Source organism: Schistocerca serialis, chromosome 4 (genome assembly GCF_023864345.2).
Source record: "Schistocerca serialis cubense isolate TAMUIC-IGC-003099 chromosome 4, iqSchSeri2.2, whole genome shotgun sequence".
NCBI lineage: Eukaryota > Metazoa > Arthropoda > Insecta > Orthoptera > Acrididae > Schistocerca > Schistocerca serialis.
In genome coordinates, this window is record NC_064641.1 from 388955460 (window position 1) to 388979104 (window position 23645).

The 23645-nt window shown below is 42.7% G+C and overlaps 1 long non-coding RNA gene across 1 annotated transcript; it reads left to right on the top strand.

The window, feature by feature from the left end:
• Positions 1-11323: 11323 nt before the first annotated feature.
• LOC126474898 (uncharacterized) lies at positions 11324-23117 on the top strand. Its single transcript, XR_007586595.1, has 2 exons — positions 11324-11560; positions 21935-23117. It is a non-coding gene; the product is annotated as an uncharacterized LOC126474898 (long non-coding RNA).
• The last annotated feature ends 528 nt before the right edge of the window (positions 23118-23645 follow it).

Here is a 23645-nt window from a genome sequence, read left to right on the forward strand (position 1 = left end):
TGAGTTTATGTCACTGAAAAATATGGATACAATTACAGTATTACTTTTGTGTATAATATAACAGAATATAATGCCGTTAAACACTCACTTGAAATGTAAAATAAGGTTGTTATACTTCACTATAAGTTTCGTATAATTCTTTAAAAGTATTTTCTCAAATATTGCATTTTTGAGTTGTGTCACTGTTCTTGTCAGGTTGCGACGTATTTAATTGTTTAGATATTTATTTTTATATTAGCATTTACATATTTGCATCATTCCATGAATATAATTTCTTCAGAATCCAAATCAGATATGAAGCCAATCAATGTGACAGGGGAATCTGCAGTTGAGGTTAACACTGATGATCCTACAGTGTCTATGCTTATTACTGTATGCTGCTGCTTCCTCAGCGCATTCAGTTCTTTCTCGTTCAGCACATCACTTATTCGTTTTGTAGCCACCGTCCTTTCATAGGACGGAAGCTCTTTCAACTTAGTGACAACAAGTTTTCCGAAATCTGTTGCCGAGTCCTGTTGTTGTCGGCGTTGATGTTGCTGCTGCATAATATTATGCAACATTTCTGCTGCATTAAGTATGGGGTCGCTTCTTCCCTCCCCCCCCCCTCCCCCCTTGGCCCGTTTTTATGGAGGTGGTGTGCTGTCCTCTTCATCTTTCTCTGCAGGTTCCTCTGTTTCAGATGCTGCATGTTGAGGTACCTCTTGCGAAACCTGAAGCCAAATTTACTTGTTTCAGATGCCAGCTACTGAAGAAGAATGGCGTTCCCATCAATTGCGTGGGAGCAATTGATGGGAAGCACATTGTTCTACAGTGCCCTGTTGCTAGTGGGAGCGAGTTTTGTAACTATAAAGGATCGCTTATCATTGTGTTGCTTGCTGTAGTTGACGCCAACTACAACTTTTTATATGCTGACGTTGGCTGCCAAGGGAGGATTTCTGATGGAGGTGTTTTCAAGAATGCCTCCATAAGTGAGCTAACTCACAAAAACAAACTGAACTTGCCACGTCACGAGTGTTTACCTGGAGGTACAAAGCCACTACCATACGTTTTCACGGCAGATGAGCTTTCCCATTACAGGAAAACACCATGAAGTCGTATCCCAGTAGGCACAACAGAGGCTGGAAAAAGAGAGTCTATAGCTACAGATTGTCAAGGGAAAGGATGTGTGTGGAAAACACATTTGGTATTATGGCTTCAGTGTTTCGTGTCTTCGGCAAACTGATGCTATTACAACCACAAAAGGCACAAACCATCACAATGACAGCAGTATGTCTGCACAATTATTTAAGAAGAAATTCGGAGTCAAGAAGTTATTACAACCCACCAGTAAGCTTCGATTCTTTTTGTCCACAAACAGGTGAAGTCATTCCAGGGGCATGGAGACGAGATGCTAATGCATCCTCTATTACTGCACTTTGAAATACACCATGGAGAACATCTCAAACATTCAAGGAAATTCGCGACGAATTTGCCAGATACTTTATGAGCCGACAAGGAGCTGTTCCATGGCAAAATAATTACAGTTAAAATTGATGTACACGTGAATAAAATTAATCATACGCAAGTATAACCTTGTAGCGACGCTGCCGCGCGCTAATTCAAGCTCGCCGGTGCGTGTGTGTGTGTGTGTGTGTGTGTGTGTGGTGTGTGCGCGTGTGTCAGTGCAGTGCTGTGCGGTCGTAATTACTGTACACGACATCTGTGTAGTTCCGCGCCCAACCTCTAGAGGCGCTGTGTTTTCTAGCTTTTATATACGTTCTGTTTATCATTATTATTCCTTGTTTTTTGAGTTAATTAGTAGTTCCGTGCCTCCCGGCTTGTGTGGACGAGTACTGTTTTCTCTCCAATAACTACGGAAGTTTTCCCAGGATTAAGGATCCCTCTGTAGAGGCAGGAAACAAATTTTGTAACTCCGATCAGCCCATGCATGCCGGGCGTCGTCAGATACGTGCTCGCAATAAAGTTATTGTTGCTGAACTGAAGGTCTTTATTCTTCTAACTCACGTTAAGCACAGGTCGGACAGCCACCAGTTTAGCTGAACACGACAAGTGGTGACTCCGACGTGATCCAAGCAGAAACCGACGTGATTAAGAAGAAGCAGGCGTGAGCTACGTAAGTAACGAGCACATAATGACCAAACAGCAGACCGTCTCCAGGATTGCAGTCCGTTTGCCGCCGTTCTGGCCCGACAACCCGGTATTCTGGTTCGCGCAGGCAGAGGCAAGTTTTTGCTGCGCTGGAATCACGGCCGAAGCAACTAAATTTGCGCTGATTGTGAGCCAGCTCGACCAACGTTACGCAGCCGAGATGCAGGACATAATCACAGCACCGCCTGAGACTCGAGCTTATGCCAGGCTAAAATCAGAGTTGATTCGATGGGTGGCCGCGTCACAAGAAGACCGGATACGTCAGGTTCTGACACAGGAAGTAATTGGCGACAGGAAGTCTTCTCAATACCTGAGACATCTACGCAGTAAAGTTGGACAACAGTACAAAGAGTACCGCATCTGTAGCACAGGCCGACCGTGATTCACTCGCGGCCAAGGTTGAGCTTTTGTGCACCCAGGTCAGTGTGCAGCTGGCACGTGATGACGACAACAAGAGAGGAAGCCGATACAGACGGCGGCGTTCGAGAAGCAGATCTTCCGGCAGCACCACCACTCCGCAAGGCGAGGTACTGTTGTGCTGGTACCACCGACGATTCGGCGATCAGGCAAGGAAGTGCACATCGCCATGCTCGCAACCAAACACCACTGGCGGTCGACAATAGGGGCAACTGACTGCCAGTTATCCTCCAAGCGCCTGTTCGTTACCGATAGGAGTTCCGGCGTAAAGTTTTTAATTGTCACTGGATCGGACCTGAGTATCATACCACGAACAGCCGTACATCGTTGCCGGCCGCCAACTGCCTTCCGTCTGTCGGCTGCCAACAATTCTTCCATCGCAACAAATGGCACACAGAGGACGGAGCTTAATCTCGGCCAACGTCGCCCGTACTAGTGGAATTTTACAGTGGCTGACGTCACGGAGGCGATCGTCGGGGCTGACCTCCTGGCGCACTGCCACCTGCTGCCGGACGTCGCGAACGCACGCTTGGTGGACAGCGTCACTGGCTTAGCAGTCACGGGTTTCCGTCGCAACACCGCAATGCACGGTGCCAAGTTGGTCCATGCTACGGAGGCTGAGTACACTGAATTACTGCTTAACTATCGGAACTTGACCAGGCTGCCCAGTGCTCCCAGGTTCATACCACATGACACGATGCATCACATTCAAACAACTGATGGTCCTCCAGTAGCATGCCGACCTACGCGTCTCGCTCCGGACCGATTGTCGATAGCGAAGGCAGAATTTGATGCCATGATTCGCGAGGGCATAATGCGGCCATCTAAGAGCCCGTGGTCCTCTGCATTACATCTTATTCCGAAGAAGGGTGGAGCTTGGCGCCCATGCGGTGACTACCGTGTGCTTAACGCGCGAACAGTGCCAGACAGATAACCCGTTCCGTTACTGAGGGATTATAATCACGCTTTACATGGTGCCATTGTGTTCACAGTTCTGGACTGTGCTAAGGCGTATACACAGATTCCGGTGGCCAATAACGACATTCCAAAGACTGCAATAATAACGCCTTTCGGTTTATTTGAAAGCAAATTTATGACTTTCGGTTTACGCAATGCCGCTCAGACCTGGCAAAGGTTTATAGACTCGGTTCTCCAGGGGCTGCCGTTTTGTTTCGCCTACCTGGACGTTGTGTTAGTGTTCTCTGCTAACCATGAACAACACTGACAACATCTGCGTGAGATTTTCGAGCGATTGGAGCGTTACAGTGTCATCTTGAACGTGGACAACTGTGTTTTTGGCGGTCAGAGGTGACATTTCTTGGCCATAAGATTTCTGCTGAAGGCTCTCTTCCTCTGTCCGAGAAGGTGGACGCTATCTTGCAGCTACCCCAACCAACTACAATCAAAGAATTATGTCGTTTTTTGGGGATGCTCAATTTTTATCGACGACACCTTCCCCACGCTGCGGAGCTGCAGGAACCTTTGATGGCGGCATTATCAGGCCCTAAAGTAAATAGCAAGTCTCTGATACAGTGGACAAAGGACATGTGTTCTGCATTCGAGGCAACAAAGAAGAGCATAGCCGACGCGGCGCTTCTCGCACAGCCATGGCTTGATGCGCCATTAGCAATTGTTGTAGACGCGAGCCAGACGGCGATCGGAGCTGCGCTACAACAATGGTCGGACAACGCATGGCAGCCACTGGCGTATTATTCCCACAAGCTTTCGCCTGCACAGAGAAAATGGAGCACATATGACCGTGAGCTCCTGGCGGTATACCAAGCAGTGAAGTATTTCAGCTCCCAAGTGGAAGCGCGAACTTTCACGATATATACAGACCACAAGCCACTCACGTTCGCCTTCCGTCAGAATAGTGTCAACTGCTTCCCCCGTCACTTCCATCACCGTGAGTTCGTGGCCCAGTTTACTACCGACATTAGACATATTTCTGGGATCGACAACATTGTTGTGGATTGCATATCACGGATCAGCAGTGTTTCCAGTACCATAGACTTTCCTGCACTGGCACAGGCACAGAGAGACGACGAAGAACTCCTTGCCTATGTTAAAGATACGGCTTCCACATTGCAACTGAAACTCGTTGATGTTCCGGGGCAAGATACACAGCTATACTGCGACGTTTCTCGCGGCCGACCTCATCCCTTTCTGACGCCGGCTTTTAGAAGACAAGCCTTTGATACAGTACATGGATTGTGCCATCCAGGGGTACGCCCGACATTCCGCCTAGTATCGCAACGTTTCGTGTGGCCGGACATACAAAAAGACTGCCGCGAGCGGGTCCGATCTTCTCTTCAGTGCCAACGCTGCAAGATTAACCGCCATGTGCATGCACCGATCGGCGATTTTCCTGATACCACCGTCCGCTTTGCCCACGTTCATTTGGATGTAGTCGGACCACTTCCACCTTCGAACAGACAAAGATATCTGTTTACAATGATCAACCGTTTTACACGATGGCCGGAGGCAGTGCCGGTGGATAATGTCACAGCAGACACATTACCTTCCTTTTGCATTGACTTGGTTGGCAAGATTTGGGTGCCCACTACATATTACCACTGACCGCGGATGGCAATTTGAATCAGACCTGTTCTCAGAGCTGGCCAAGTTCTGTGGTTACACCCACCATAAAACCACAAGCTATCACCCAGCAAGCAACAGAATGATCAAATGCTGGCACCGTTGTTTGAAGGCCGTGCTGATGTACCACGAAGAAACCTGGACAACCACACTAGCAGTGGTCTTGTTAGGCTTACGGACGACTTTCAAACCAGACCTGGGGTCGTCAGCGGCAGAACTGGTTTATGGAGAAACACTGCGCCTTCCTGGTGACTTTGTAGACGCTGATGCCATAGAGACAGTTGCAACTGGCCAGCCAGATTTCTTGCGATGCTTGAGGAACCATGTATCAAAGATTCGCCCTCCGAAAGCCACACGTCATGGCAAGCCATCCACTTTCGGGCACTAGGACCTGGACAATGTCGTCACGTTATCGCAAGCCGTCCACTTTCGGGCACCAGGACCTGGAACAATGTCGTCATGTCATGCTCCACACTGAGGGCGTTAAACCGCCTCCACAAGCTCCTTATTCTGGTCCATATGAAGTGCTACGGCACAGTGCCCACATGATGGATATCCTAGTGCAGGGCTCAACAACTGGCCGGATTTAAGCGCGAGTACTCGCGTCTGCTCAGGCACGTGCTCGCGAGCAGGTGCAAGGTTGCAGAGTAGGGAGGGAGGGGAGGATGGGGAAATGCGCGCGCACGTTTGAATAGGGCTGCAGCGTGCCTATTGAATTCGCGCTGACTTTGTAACGTTTAAAGTACTACGATCAGCTCTAACAGTCACTTTGCTGGTTAAGAATCATGTCAAGTCGCCGTTGTGTAACCCCAACCATGCTTTCGCAGTTCAACCCCCACTGGGAGGAATTGTATCTGTTTACAGAAGAAGATGGTGTTGCAAAATGTTTAGTATGTCACAAAACGCTGAATTCTTTTAGGAAATTTAATTTGCAGCGACATTTTATGTCATACCACGCGAACAACTACGAAAGTGGAAAATGTGATGGACCAGATCGTGCACAGGAAGTTATTAAACCTAAAAGGAAGCTATCCAAAGAAAATCTGGACGATGAAGAAAAATCAACTGAGGCAGCTCTCAGAGTGAGTTACAAAATTGCTTTGCTTTTAGCAAAATCCCTGCGCCCCTTCACTGATGGCAATTTAATAAAAGAATATTTGGTAGTTGCCGCGGAATATTTTGTCCATCTCAAGTTGAACAGTTTCGGATTGTGCCATTATCTAACATGACCATTATGCGTCGCATACAGGACATGGCAGACGACGTCCAGAGCCAGCTTGCAAATATCTGTAAAGATTTTATGGCGTATTCTCTAGCTCTGGACGAAAGTGTTGATATTACTGGAACAGCGCAGCTTGCCATATTTATTAGAGGTGTTAATAGAGATCTTCAGGTGAGGGAGGAGCTCCTCGATAAGTGTTGAAAATATAGGATTGTCTTGGAATTCTGTAGTTTCAGTGTCTACAGACGGTGCGCCAGCGATGACAGGGAAAAAAATCAGGTTTCGTTGCGCTGTTGAAGGAGAAAATGCAAAAACTGACCGTGCCGAATGAAATAAGGGGCGTTCACTGTGTGATCCACCAGGAAAATGAATGTGCAAAGAGTATCACTCTAAAAATGTGGTGAATGTTGTTGTTCATACAACCAATTATATGAGGAAGCAGGCAATTTAAAAGCTTTCTTGAGGATGTAGAAAGCCAGTATGGTAGCCTGCCTTATTACAGCAAGGTCTGCTGGCTTAGTCGTGGCGAATTATTAAATCGACTTTTTTGCCTATTAGATGAGGTAAATATGTTCATGGAAATAAATAACATGTGTGTTCCTGAATTGAAAGAGCCTTCATGGATATGTGATCTCACGTTCTTAGCGGATTTAACTAGCCATCTGAATGCTTTGAACATTTCACTACAAGGTAAAGATCTGCTAATTACTCATTTCATAGATCGAATACGAGCTTTTAAAATGAAATTGACACTTTGGGTGAGTCAGCTGGAAACAGAAAATCTAGCTCACTTTCGTAAATTATCATCCATGCAAGATGTTCACAAAGACTGTGAACGTTATTCACATAGTTTAGTTGCCCTTAAGGAAGAATTTGATCAACGCTTTCAAGATCTGACAGCACTAGACAGTGGTTTTGATCTGTTCTCCTCTCCATATTCAGCGAATATTGAAGAGATTCGTCCTGAGCCACAACTAGAAATTATTGACCTGCAGTGTCACAGAGAATACAGAGACAAATTTCAGAACAAGAAAAACATTTTGGAATTGTACAGACACTTCGCTCAGGATAGATTTCCTTGTTTGCACAAACTGGCGGCTACAATAATATCAATGTTCGGTTCCACGTATGTTTGTGAACAACAGTTCTCTGCAATGAAATGTAACAAGATGTGCCTGAGAAACGCATTGTCTGATCGAAATTTAAACTGCACGCTGCACCTACAATGCACAAGAACAATTACTCTGAACACAGACGCAACTGTAAAGGGCAAAAAGTACAAGATAACCGAGAATCCCACACTTCAGTGACACCTTTTATTGTGTAACAGTTCACAAATTAATACGAATGTAGAGGCATATACTAAGCACTTTTACATTCTCCTTCATTTGTTTCATTTGTCACAGTAATAATTCGTGAGTGATATCCCTGCAGGTATCCACGGTTTTACGTTGACTGGCGGCAGCTGTTGTGTGCCCCACGTGACTCTCCCCACTCTCCGCTCTGGTCCGGTAGTGGGGGTAGCTTGCTTGTGCTGCTTCGTGCTCATGCCTTGCTGCTCACAGCTTGCTCCGCGAGCATGTATGTTGTGAAGCCCTGTCCTAGTGAATGGCAAAACCACAACTGTTGCGTTGAATCGGGTTAAACCTGCGTATGTTTTTCCTGACACCCCACTAGCGGCACCTCTTCGTAGGCATCCACCTACCGCTGTTCCAGACACTGACGCCACATCTCCGGCGCCGGCTCTTCAACATCCGCCGCCCAACGCAGCACAACATCTACCTCCTGACGTTGTCCCTCCTCCTCCTCCGATGCGGACGACCTGTTCTCGACATCGGGTGCACTTTCCGACGCGGTATCTCGACGCCGACGCTCCGTTTCCGCCCGGGGGGCTGATGTAGCAACGCTGCCGCGCGCTAATTCAAGCTCGCCGGTGTGTGTGTGTGTGTGTGTGTGTGTGTGTGTGTGTGTGTGTGATGCGCGTGTGTCAGTGCAGTGCTGCGAGGTCGTAATTACTGTACACGACATCTGTGTAGTTCTGCGCCCAACCTCTAGAGGCGCTGTGTTTTCTAGCTTTTATATACATTCTGTTTACTATTATTATTCCTTGTTTTTTGAGTTAATTAGTAGTTCCGTGCCTCCTGGCTTGGGTGAATGAGTACTGTTTTCTCTCCAATAACTACGGAAGTTTTCCCAGGATTAAGGATCCTTCTGTAGAAGCCGGAAGCAAATTTTGTTAACTCCGATCAGTCCATGCATGCCGGGCGTCATCAGATACGCGCTCACAATGACGTTATTGTTGCTGAACTGAAGGTCTTTATTCTTCTGAATCATGTTAAGCAAAGGTCGGACAGCCACCAGTTTAGCTGAACCTGACAACCTTGTTTACCTCTTCATTTGTGTCCCGGGTCTCCTTTGGTTCCTGGATATCATCCAGAAAACATAGATATTTAAATCCAAACCACTTCGTTTCGTCAAGTGTGTCAGTATCACATCCAGATTTTTTAGTTTTCCTCTATTTTTCTTTTCTGTCGTCAGTACTGAGACAACAGAGATTTAATTTTTTTTCCACGCCACTGCTGCTGGTGCCAAGCACCGCAGCGACTTTTTGTAATGAATCATGTTTGATTTTAGTATTTTTGTAACCTGCGCAACGTACATTCCACAGGCACTCCTCTGCCTCGTAGAGCGATATGAATTGGAAAATTTTGTCTCGTGACCACTCCATTTCACCTAAAAATGAAGGGACGTAAGATAAACGCACCACTACACTCCAGGGAAACAAAGACCAAAACTGAAAACACTCACTCAGAGCAAACGAACACTAGCGCTGCTTAGCGGAATTTAATGGTAGTAGGCCACGAACAATGTTTCTTTGATCTCTACCGACGCAGCAGTGGAAGTGGAGGAACGCATTGATGGGCTAAGATTTTCCGATATCGGTGATTTCTGTGAATGCTAATTTTCAGTATCTGTTATTCGTAACTGTGATTTGTCGCAGTTCAGGAATCCAGGTCGTGTATCCCTCCGCACTCTATCACTGCTATTTCTGCGAATTCTGTGACTCCTGCGATTTCTGTGACTTACCACCGTATGAAAAAGTTACATTTGTCCACACAGAAAACTGCATCTCAACAAAACTGTCATTAGTATGTTTTACATTTGTTCTTCCGTTAGCTTTATTTTTGTATTAAAGAAACAACTATGAAAATGTTGATAGTGTAATTAATATGTAAGTAGCCATACAGTACCATAATAGTTAGTGTTTAGAAAATGAATTCTAACATACTGTTATGTTCACAGGTACCCGAACTATATTTCAGTCACTCAGTAAAGTGATAATTCAAAATATCATTGTCAACAGATCTGGAGAAATTTCCACTTCGTCTTTAGACTGTCTTCGTCAGACGAGAGGTTAGTTTCTAAGTGTTTGGATGAACTTAATTAGTGAGATCGTTCTTGCAAATGTGAAATATACCCCATTGAGTGGCTTTCATTACAGCAAATATTAGCAATACTACTCTGTCAATTACATTGCTTGTAATTAGTGACAGCAAAAATGTTAAATAATCCTTGTGATTTTGCAGACGCAGTTTCGACTCAGATTACTGATTGCTGTACGAATCTATCCACAAAGCTCTTGAGAGAGAATCTTGAAGATTCAAGATAGCTCTTAAGGATTTGCAGTTTAAAAGTGCCATAATTATGAAATCAGTGTGCAGAATTAGGCATTAAACTGTGTTTAATTGAAGTTGTTATGTGATTTTAAAGGAATTATAAATGTTAAATACAGTGAGTGAATAATGAAAATCTCATTTTCCATATGTTAAGCCGTCCTATACCCGTAAATTTTCTGCCACTTATTTATTGATAATCACTCGTTGGAGAGTGAGTGAAACCGCCCCCCCCCCCCTCCCCCGACCACACAATCTTGATGTGACACTGACCTGTAACATAGCCCGGGATCTAGAACATGCATTTTGAGGCTGTTGATATGAAAGTGGGAAATACATATCTTCCAGTTAAATCAGGAATAATTTAAGTACAGGACTTGAAAGTAACACAGGAAAAGCTTACTTGTGTAGGTGGTTGTAGTGTCGACAAAAAGTTCTTGTGTGTGCAGTTGCAATGCAGAACACCAGGTGTAAAACTTTTCTCCGGAGATTTGAACTGCGTCGGAACAAGAGTGAGGCATTCATATGACTCAATACTACTGTTTTCATTTGATTACACTTCTACAGATGTCTGAGTTCTGCTGTGTCAACATTGCAAAGTCCTGTAGGAATGTGGAGTATTAACCAAAACTGTCATATTAGAAACAGAATCAAACACATTTTTTTGGTTACTTGTCTCTAAATGATATTTCCAGGAGAAAACGGCAATGTTACATTTATTAATATAATACATTCAGAGTCACACCGTAAATGGTGCCGAATGTGCATGTCGTCATATAATATGCACACACATTCAACACAGGACATCGATCTCGTGAGGGAGAAGGATCTCGTAACGAAGTACGAACGTCGGTCAACAGATGGCACTAGGAAAAGTATGTTACCTGCGCTTTTCAGTTGCTACTTGCGACTCCTAGTTGCGATTTGTCACAGAAATCGCAGTAGGACTCCATAGCAAATCGCAGAGCAAGAGCGTAGAACAAACTTTGGCCAACAAATGACACTGTTAACCGCGCTTTTTAGTTGTGACGTGTCACGCAAATCGCAGCTGGACCAAATAGCGTATCGCAGAGATGAGCGTAGTACGAACTTTGGCCAAGTGATGGCCCTGTTAACTGCGCTTATTATTTGCTACTTTTCACAGAAATCGCAGTTGGACTCGATAGCAAATCAGGGAAGGAGAGTAGTACGAACTTTGGCCAATAGATGGCACTGTTAACTGCACTTGCGACTTCTAACGGCGACTTGTCACTGAAATCGCAGAGTGCAGTACGAAATTCGGCCAACAGATGGCTCACGGCGTCGAATATGAAATCAATGTGGAACATTGATTATTGATTTTGTGCTGCGGACATTGGTAGTGCACGAACGATGTTGCGAACGCAGTATAAACGCGCCTTATGTCAAAACGAAAAGCACATTTTCGAGAGAAATATATTGATGCGTTTCCAAGTATTAAACGTGGAAGAAACGAACATGAGGCTATTTGCAAAGTGTGTGGGTAAGTACAATGCATTGTAGGTATGTAACAGTAATCAATGCCTATCATTTGTAGAAAGCATACAAATGAGTATTATAATTGATCAGATTACAGAACTGTAAGTGTTTAAAAACCAAGTCTCCCGCAATTTTATTTTCTGGCGATAGTTTTCAGTTATTGAAAAAAAATATTTTCACCGTGCCATCAAATTTAGTTTTCAGGGTGAGCTGTCAAACACCTGAGGCGTAAAAATTTAGTAGTTGTGACACATCGAAACATAGCACAATAGATTGTGCACTTTTACGCAATACCTTACATAAACTAAAATATTAATTCGCGTGCTTTTGGTTAAATGGCAACTAATCCTAAATTATTTCATTACAGTTGCTACATTTTAATCGCCAATATAGGGAAACGAGCCATCAATGGCCATATAACAAACAAGAAACACACAAGAGCTGTGAATTCTGCTTCAACTTCCAAACATCTGACCAGTTTTTTTAATGTTAATCAGACAGAAACCAAAAAGGTTGCTGCAGCAGAAGCAACATTCGCGTTTCATGCTGTGAAACATCATCATTCATACAATTCTTCGTATTGTACATTAAAAATCATTAGTGAAATTTTTAGTGATTCAAAGGTAGCAGTTCAGTTTTCAAGTGCAAAAACTAAAACTGAAGCAGTTGTTAATAATGTTATATCATATATCATGAAAGACAATGTTAAAAATAGTCTGTCAAAAGTTAACTATGTTGGGATCAGTACAGATGCTAGTAATCACAAGAATGTTCCCTGTTCTGATCCAATACTTTGAAATTACACAAGGTGTTCAAAGTAATTTATTGCTTTGACCCATGACGTCACAAATATGGCGGAAACGACCATAAACCACGATTCCAATATGGGACATATAAAGTCGTTACGTACACATTATGAGGACGAAAATACGTCGGAAAACAAACAAACACACACTTTCCACAAAAAGCCTAATGACACAAGCGCGGAAAGGGGGGGGGCTTGGGTGGGGACAAACTAAATATAAACAAATTTAGACACCCACCCCCATACAAAACCACACACAAAACGACAAAAAAAAACGACATCACAAAACTCCCCAAATACCACTAAACACAATATCTGGAATCGGACACTTCCCTAGACCTATATAGCTCTACAGCAGCTCCCGATCCCATAAATTGGGATCGAACACTTCCCTTGACCTATATAGCTCAACAGCAGCTCCCGATCTCATAAATTAGGATCAAACACTTCCTGTGGCCTATATAGCTCAAAAACATCTCCCGATACCAATACCAACATTCACAGTCACACATTTCAATAAAACACTTCCCTAGACCACAACACACACACTGAAAAGAAAACAATAAAAACTTACAACAAAAAAGTCCCGGTGCTACAAACTAGGTTGGCCACCACAATCTCACACACACACACAAACCAACGAAAAAATACTCAACCAAAAGAAAGACCTGACCCACCCACACCTCAGCCTCCCCCCAACCTACCAACCTCCCCCCTCACCCCAAAATAAAATACCCACAAACAAAAACCAAATGAAACATAAAAAATCTCAATCACACACTACAACTCAACAAAAACTTAACAAAACAGATCCTCCACAACGAAAACACAAACCAACACTCTCACCCCACCCCCCCCCCCCCCCACAACACTCTAACACGGAAAAAACCACCCACCATACCCTGAGCCGCAGCCACCCACCCACATACCCAAACGACCCTAACCAACTACTTTCGGCCAACATGTTTTACTAACAGCTCTTAAGAAAACCCGAAAAATACAATAGCCCTCAGGGACACTCTTCCACCAACAGTACTCATCTAAATGAGACTGAAGGTTGGAAGAAAGCCTCTTCCCCCTCCCAAGAACTGACTTAACAGCCCCCACCCCCCACATCCCCTCTATTGTATTTGTCCAAGCCCCCGTCTCATAATTTTTGAACTCTTGTAAGCTATGGTTAGCGACTAAATGATGGAATCCCCTCACACCCAAATTTCTATGCGAAGAAAATGCATCTGAAACTACTGTGGGCCCCGATTCTATGTACTCCTCAATTAACCCCACTAATTCCGCCTTAGACCTCCCTTCCAGAACCCAAAAAACACATTCAGAACACCCACACCCCGGAACAACAGGCCCCCCCCCCCCAGCTTACCCCTGTATTTAATGAACTCGGAACACACTTCACGGCAAAAAGAAAACCAATCGAGCACACTCCTCTCACTCACACCAGTCTCATGCGTGCAAAAACTGTGTGGGGATCTATAACAAACATAATAAGTCACCAGTACAATCTCGCGCATGCCCAACCTAGACTTCTCAAACCAGGAACTGTGCCGTATGGAACGCCAAATGTCGTCTTTTTGACAGCGCCACATATAACCATCCCTGGTCCGAGACGCCGGAACTTTAGCCAATTTCATTTCTTCACCACAAATAGAGCATTTCACAACCTCGATAATTAAACCGAAAAGCTGCAAAAACTTGATCAGTTCCAAAGGAGTGTTCCCCATCATATCCCTCAGATGTGCACTATTAATTTTATCTGTCATATCCATTCCTGAACAAAAACAACAACCGATTAATTTTACTAAAATTATCACATGACGTACAGTGAACAACACTAAATTAACCTTCACACAAAATCATTAACTCACTGAAACGAATTCCACTACAAACACAGCTGACACTCTAACAATTCTGGATAATGAGCAAGAGCAAACAGCCCATTACACCACACAAACGAAAACCCTGAACGTACCACCATAGGGCACAACAAACCACAACACGACAACATCTACAAAGATGCCACAGTCACAAACCAAACTCCGCGCTGTTATGACATCACACACCACAACACCCTTATGTCACGGGTCAAAGCCGACGCTTGTGATCGGACGCTTCTGTCGACCCAAAAAGTGGGTTAAATTTTTTGAGGAATGTGTTTCTAAAGAGCAGTATTCAGAACTGCTTGCTATTGTGCAGTACTATTTCTCCATTCCAGGGCATAATGCCAATGTGGAGAGAGTGTTTTCCGTAGTGAATGTACAGTGGACAGAAGAAAGAAACAGGCTAGCTTTAACATCAGTCAGTACAATGCTCCAAATCCTATATAACATGAAAAACACAAACTGCACAGATTTTCATAGACTGATTCAGAAACGGTTTCTTTCTTCTGTCCAGGGCTCAGAGAAATATGACTGGTTTAAAGTATAAAGTGAAAGATATATATCAATTGTAGCAGCATGATTGTGTACATGTTAATAATTTGTGTTCAGTGCTTTAATTAAAAACTTATTTAATGTCAATTTTCTTCATCATTGACCACTCCTTTATAGATACCATTAATGCTTGGATTAATTTTCCTTGTTAATCACAACTTCTTTGCTGACAGAATTACTGTTTGAATTATGGTAATTATGAAGATTTGAAGATTTGGCTGATGTGCAGAAAGGTGAAAGGACATTGTGTGATCCAGGTTTCAACCACGTCTTCATAATTATCACTGTAAAGTAATGATGAAGATTCAGCTGAAATGCAAACCAATGGTCACTTGCACAACATATCGGTCCGTGTTTCAACCACACCATTATAATCACCGAATTTTGTCCTTGATATTCTTCCTTGGATTATGGCAACCCTATGAACAGGGGTCGACAAGAGGTTCGTTAACTTACACCACTTATTGCCTGAACCGCCCATTTCTGAGCCAAAAATATCCTTTTAGAATGGGAAGTATCACCACAAAAAATAATATCATATGGCACAAGCGAATGAAAATAAGCAAAGTAGACTAATTTTCATGTTGAACGATCACTCACTTCAGATGCCGTTCAAATAGTAAAAACGGCAGCATTAAGTCTTTGGACAAGGTCCTGAACATGGGCTTTCCATGACAGTTTACTATCTATCTGAACACCTAGAAATTTGAACTGTTCAGTTTCACTAATCATATGCCCATTCTGTGAAATTAAAATGTCAGGTTTTGTTGAATTGTGTGTTAGAAGCTGTAAAAACTGAGTCTTATTCTGATTTAGCTTTAGTTTATTTTCTACGAGCCATGAACTTAGGTCATGAGCTGCACTATTTGAAACTGAGCCAGTGTTGCACACACATCCTTTACTACCAAGCTAGTGTCATCAGCAATCAGAAATATTTTAGAGTTACCCATAATACACAGGAGTGGCCCCAACACTGATCCCTGGGGCACCCCCCCCCCCCCCCCCCCCCCCCCACTTGACAGTACCCCACTCAGGCTCCACATCACAGCCATTCTTAACATTATGAATAATGACCTTTTTCAGTATGTTGCTAAAGTAAGAGGTGAACCAATTGTGAGCTACTCCCCATATTCCGTAATGGTCCAACTACTGGAGCAATGTTTTGTGAGTAACACAATCAAACACCTTAGTTAAATCAAAAAATATGTCTAGCGTTCAAAAACTTTTGTTTAATCCATCCAGTACCTCACAGAGGAAAGAGAATACAGCATTTTCAGTTGTTAAGTGACTTCTAAAGCTGAACTGTACATTTGATAACAAATTATGTGGTATAATATGATCAATTATCCTTCCGTACACAGCCTTTCCAATAACTTTAGCAAACACTGGTGGCATAGAAATAGGTATAAAATTGTCTACATTATATTTCTCTCCCTTTTTATAAAACGGCTGTACTACTGAGTACTTTAATCGTTCAGGAAACTGACCATTCCTGAAGAAAAATTACAAATATGGCTACATACAGGGCTAACATGTGCAGCACAGTACTTTAATATTCGGCTAGGGACACCATCAGATCCATGAGAATCCTTAGTCTTCAGTGATTTAATTATTGACTCAGTCACCCTCTGTAGAAACTAAATTTTTATTTAATTCAACAGCAATCCTCATAAAATGATTGTTAAATACTGTACATATATCTGATTTATCAGTAACAGAAATATTTTTACTACGAACTGACTTTATATCGTCGACCTTGTGCTGCTGATCAGACACTTCCTTCGCAACTGACCATATGGTTTTAATTTTACCCTGGGAATTAGCTACTCAATTTGCATACCACATACTCTTTGCCTTCCTAATAACATTTTAAGCACCTTACAATACTGTTTGTAATGGGCTACTGTAGCTTGATTGTGACTACTTCTAACATTTCGATGTAATTCCCGCTTTGTTCTACATGATATCCTTATCCCACTAGTCAGCCACTCGAGCTACCTTTTACTGCTAGTACCCAATTTAGAATGTTCTAATGGAAAGCAACTCTCAAAGAGCATGAGAAATGTGTTAAGGAAAGCATTATATTTATCATCTATTTTATCGGCACTATAAATATCCTGTCACTCTTGTTCCTTGACAAGGATTAAAAAACTCTCTATTTCTGCTGGATTAACTTTCCTACATAGTTTGTAATTACATGTGACACTTGTTTGAGTACAAAAGCCTTTTAGTGTTAATATTTGTGCGTCATGGTCTGAAGGGCCATTCACCATTTTACTAACAGAATGAAGAATGAATAAAATTATTGTCTATGGATGTGCTGTTGTTCCCCTGCACCCTAGTTGGAAAAAACACAATCTGCATCAGATCATATGAATTTAGGAGGACTACCAACATCCTTTCTCTTGTGCCGTAATATATAAAATTCATACTGAAGTCACCACATATAACTAGTTTCTGGTACTTCCTACAAAGTGAATCAAGAACCTTCTCTAGCTTGAGTAAAAATGCTCTGAAATCAGAGTTAGGGGACCTATAAACAACAACAATAAGAGGTTTAGTTTCACTAAATTCAACTGCCCCTGCACAACATTCATGTTCAGTGCAGTGCCATAATACGTCTGTAGACTTAAATGGAATACCTCTTTTTTTTTTTTGCATAACCACTCCCCACTCCCCCACCCTGCAAGGAACTCCTTGAAGAAACAGCCAGCTAATCTGAATCCTGGTAAAGGAAGCCTCTGAATTGTCAAATTATTTAAGTGTTGCTTCGATATACTAATAATTTCGGGGGTCAGCATCTATAAGCAGTTCACTAACTTTAACTCTAATACCTCTTATATTTTCATGAAAAATGCCAATTCCTTCTCTGCTTGGAAAGATGACGTCCTCTGAAGATGAGCCGTTAGTTAGAGGCACTTCCTTGAAGCAGGTATACCTATCAGCTGACTTCAATCTAAAAAAGCTGCTGCTCGAACACCAACTACCACAGGAATTTTTCCATGAGTGATCCCACCATCACCCATCACCCACTACACGGTCACCTATAAGCTTTGCCAGCCTCCCCTTCTGATAACTATTGAGGTGCAGGCCATGCCTAGTGAAACTTGATCTACTGATAAACTCAACTGGCACTACTGAAATGTAACCCATGCCCTCTGCCACCAGTGCCTTCTCCAGCCCCATGTTAACATGCCCAACAGCTGTATTAAGATGAGGCTGATCATGATGCTGATACAGTTGCACGAATGCACATTAGTGCCACCAGTTTGAGTAGCTATCTTTACCAGGTCACCATCTACATCATATTCCTCATTCCTATCAACACTGTTCACTGCTCCACCCACTATCTATTTTATCCTCCTCTGTAAAATTCCTACATAACTCCCCTACGCTGTCAGTTGCCTGAGCCAACCCTGCACTAGGCTTCACAATGCTGGTGACCTGGTACTCACTCCCCAAAACTTCCTGCAACTGCTGGCCCACATCTGTACCATGCAAACTACCTAGCAGCAGAACCTTCTTCTTTCTGTTAGACTTTGCAACTGAGCTAGGCCTCCTAACTGCCGAGGACTGCTGCATGTTCCCTACATCCACAGCTACAAGAGGCTCCTCTCCACTCAGCTCTGACAGTTGGTCTAATCTATTGCACGTACGGAAAGTATAACTGTCTGAATACCGCCTCCTCCTAGCTGCCTTCTTACCAACTGCCAGTTCCCATTTCCCACCACCCTTCATCCTCCTCAACCTATTTAGTTCCTCCTTTGCTCATTGTAACTGCACCTGAAGGGCACATATCTTATGCTCCTGCTCCTCTATCAACTTATTTCTACTACAGATTCTGCATTCCCAGGAGAGGATCTCACCAGAATGCCCACTGGCTTCCTCACTGCATTCCCCCCAATGAAAATACTGTGAACAAATCCCACACTGGATTACACTACTCACAAACCTATGACAGAGCCCACACTTCTCACTCATGGCAAAATTTCACAGTTACTGAAAAAAAAAACTATAAGTCTATGTTACCTGAGTTCAGTTACACCAGTAGAACTATTAATAGAACTAACAATAGCGGTCTCAAAATTCTGTCTACTAAGAAAGCAACTACTTGTTTTAATACTACTTCACCAAAGTTAATATCAATACCAACAAAACATCACAAAATTATTAGCTAAAACCAAAAATTCAAGTAGCCACTGGAACACTCAATGAAGTTAAAACACTGAATGAAAGTTTTACTGAAACATTTCACTATAAACAGTAAGAAATGTCAGCTGAAAACTAAACCACGAAATTTACTAAAGGACTTCAACACACAAAAAAATCTGTGACAGTGAGCGAACATTCCCGAAAGTTTATTGAATCGTTATTTCACCACAAACAGCACGAAACACCGCTGAAAACTATTAAATTTAATAACTGGATAACAGGGCACAAATAACTTTGTCAGTGCTTAGCTTTATAACTGTTACACCTGCAACTGCACACTGCAAAATGTAAACACAAATCTAGCAAACACCTCACTGCTTACAATGGACAGGAAATTCCAGTGCTTGGACAGTGTAGTTTGCCTGCCACTTACAAATCTCACATCAGGACAGTGAATTTTACTGTGTCAAAGTCAAAAAACAGTGAGAACACTTTCGGTTCAGATGCCTTTGATTTCTTTGGCCTTAGCATCCAGGACAATGTACTTTCCTTCTGGGCTTTTGATCCAAAAGCCAATGTAGATAGCTTGCTTACAGAATTCCCTGAACTATTTACCAAAGGAATGGGAAAAGCTAATAACTTGTAACACATGTTACATTGAAAGACAATGCACAACCTGTTTTTTCGGGCCCACCCTGTTCAAATTGCTTTATGAGACAAGAAGGTAATGATTAATAGCTCCCATTCAGCCTAAGCATTCTGGTCACATTTGCATTTGTGCTGACCTCAATTCTAAAACCCACAGACAGTAGTTGGCACTTATTCATTACCTCACCCTAAGGAACTCATGGACAGGCTTGGTGCAGGATGTTACTGCTCTAAGATAGATTTGCATGATATCTATTTGCAAATTCCATTGGATGAAGAATCACAGAAAGTGTTTGTTGTAAAAACACATTTAGGATTGTTCAAGTATTTGCATTTACCCTTCGGCAGTGCTTCTGCACCTGGCATTTTTCAATGTTACTTGGAACAGCTGACTGCAAAAGTGCCATTTTGCTCAAACTATCTTGATGATATTGTTGTCTCAGGTCATACACCAGAGGAACGCATTGTCAGTTTGTGCGCTCCTTTTCGAGTGTTGTCAGAAGCAGGACTCAAGTGTCGTCCCAGAAAGTATGACTTTTTTTCAAAGTGAACAACAATATTTAGGTCATGTAATAAACAGTCAGGGTGTGTATCCCCTCCAATCTCATTTGCTTGCAATCCGTGGCCTGCCTGTTCCTCGCAATGTGTCTGAATTGTAGTCAGTACTATGCAAGATGACATACTACACTCAGTTCATACAGAATACCACTCAGATCACGGCTCCATTACATCATTTGTGTTGCAAAAATGTGCCTTTTGTGTGGTCTAAAGATTGTCAAGATGCATTTCAGAAACTCAAAAAAACTTTGCTTAGTGACAGATGTTTAGTGCATTTCCGGTAGTTTTGCAAATCGACACTTCTTCCTACGGAATCGGCACTATGCATTCACACATAATTGGTGCACAAGACAAACCTATTGCTTTTGCCTCAAAGTTGTTAACTCAAACTCAGTGCAGTTATTCTCAAATTGAGAAAGAAGCTCTTCCTATTGCGTTTGATGTGACAAAATTCTGTCACTATTTGTATGGTCGCAAGTTCTATTTAATGATGGATCACAAGCCTTTGCAGTCCTTGTTTCATCCATCAAAGCCGGTTCCTACATGCACTGCTCAGAAATTGCAATAATGGGCTTTGTTGCTTTCTCAGTATCGGTATGAAATTGTTTAAAGACCTATGGCAAAGCATGGCAATGCAGACACCCTATCTCGCCTTCCAATTGGCCCACACTCTGAATTGCTGGAATCTTTTTTCTTGCACTACAGAAAAATAGCACAGGCGATGGAAGCAGCCCAGAGCTGAAGATTTTGTTGCATTATATTCGCACATCTTGGCCTCGTTCATTGAACAGTGCCCAGAACTCAGTTGTGATCCCATATTTTGCACATCGGTATAGTCTTTCAGTTCAACAGTGCATGATTATAATTCAAAATGACAGTGAACAATCCAGTGTGCTTATTCCCAAAGTGTTGCAAAAGGATATGGTGCGGTTGCTCTATCAAGGAAATTGGGGAATTGTTCGCACTGGCACTGTACTTGGCAGGGCATAGACGCCCACATTGAACAGATGACGTCACAGTGTCATGCATGTGCAGAGAACCAATCTGCTCCATCACAGACATTTGCAGCTTGGCATAAGACTCAATCACCATGGCAACAAATGCACATAGACTTTGCAGGACCATTTTGGAACATTCATTGGCTCATAGTAGACTCTCATCAAGTTTCTATTTGTGGTGCCTATGAACTCTACCACATCATGTAGCACCATTCCAGTGTTGTCCTCAATATTTTGCATAGAAGGTTTGCCAGAAGTATTTGTGTCAGACAACGGACCAAAGTTCACTTCACATGACTCTGAACAGTTTTGTCAGTGCAATGGCATTCGTCATCTAATGAGTGCTCCATTAAACGCGCTGTCCAACAGAGAAGCAGAACGCTTTGTACACACTTTCAAGCAACAGATTGCCAGGCTTTGCACCACCCACACACAGGAACAGTTGCTGCAACTCTTTCTCACCTTGTATCGTTCCCACCCACGAGATGGACCATCACCAGCAGAACTTCTGTGTGGCTGCTGCCATTGGATGCTGCTACACTTGCTACTACCACAGCAGCGGATAGTACCAACAATGGTCCACAAATATTGCATTGTGTCTCTTGTTCTTTTCAGGGTTTACGGCAACCATGGGCACTGGGAAAGAGGCGTAATCCAGGAATGCATTGGCTCATACATGTACTTAATTGCAGGTCCCGATCATTTGCAGCACCACCACCAGAACCAAATTCGCACATGTCATTTGCCCCATTACTCTGCTGCTTTTCTTCCCTCAGATTCACGGCTTAATGGGACTGCGCAGCCTTTGCAGCTGGCCTCTGGTGCCACCAGGGCACCCCAGGAGGACGACGCATCCTTGCCCCCGCCATCCCCACTTGCCGACCCCATGGACCAGGACCCACCATTGCCATCGCCGTCAGTGCACCAGCACATGCCCTCGGGTCTGGACGTGTGTCCTGGCAGCAGTTTTCCAGATGGCGGGGTATGCTCGGGATTCCACTGTCCTTACCGTCATGGTGAACATAGCGGACTTATACTTCCACAGCATTGAGGCTATGAGGACCATACAGAAAAGAGCCTTGTATCACAGCAATTGGAAACTTATTTAAATAGCTTATTAATTGTGTTTCATTGTGAAACAACCAACGTTTGTAGAAGTATTTTCTGGACTTCACGCATTGCAAGATTTCCTTCATTGAATGTTACAACTAAGTCAAGGACATAAAAATGCAGTGTATTAATTGACACTGCTGGCATACACTAGTGCCAGCACACCACATGGCTTAGAGATTATGAGAGAATCAATAGAGACCAATGACACGACTCACTGGAAACATGCCGCCAACGCCCTCTCAACCACCAGTATGTAGGATCACCGCTGCAGACCAGAGGGCCAGTTAGTTCGAATCTGTTACGCTCCTTAGTTCGAGTCTGTACGCTGCGGAGTTCCAGCATGTAAAAATACCGAGAACCTTCTTTAAAAGAATAATATACAAAAGACCAGTAGTAATAACAATAGATCCCAATGTAAAGACACCAAAATCCTGTTAACATCAAACATAATGGTGTAATTATGAAGTAATTAATGAAAATGGTCACTGTATTGTTATCATTGTATGTTTCATGAAATTTAAATGCAAGGACTGAATTATTTCAACATAGTAATTACATCAAGGATGTTACAATTTCTCAAGCTAAAAGCTGTAACCAGTTTTATGACAACACATAAATTTCATTTGTAAGTTTAATTATGTTCAGTTTGAACAATATGTAGAACATTCTGTGATTGTTGGATGTTATATAAGGAGCAGCAGCAGTAGCCATGGTAAGTTAGTTATGTGTTAGTTTTTTGTCAGTATTTTGTCAGTCTTAGTGCAGTATTAGACCAGTATTGTGTTAGTCATGTATAATATTTGATGTATGTCTTTGTAGAAATAAATTGGTGAAGGACTAACTCCATCATGTTGACTGCATCATTTTAATAATTAATGTATCACAAAAGTCACAAGAATTTGGATACTAGGCATGTTTCATGAAGGAAGGGTATTCATTTTCTGAAACGTGACACCACCTGTCTGACAAAAAACAGCTATGAAACTTAAATATTCAAGTTTATTCCCAGAAGCAGAGGAACATTATAACTCCAGTCTCGTGACGAATTGTGTCTTGGGCTCTGACTGGCTTGAACTTGGACTTGTAGGGAATAATAGAACTGTATTCACATTAATATGGCTAAAGCTTTGTGCATGTTCTTTGTGTGTGGAATTACTGGTACTGCACAAGTGATTATGAGGGCAGTTGGACTTTCACGTGTGAACATTGCCAACACGCAATGACAGTAGACAGGTCTACTTATTTATTATTTATCTCTTGTTCCGGTGATCCATGTTGTGACAGTATCACAGGATATGGAATGTGTCAATTTTACAAGCTTTTGGCCAGAATTTATGGTAATACATAAAACAAAACAAAAACAGTAAACAGTAA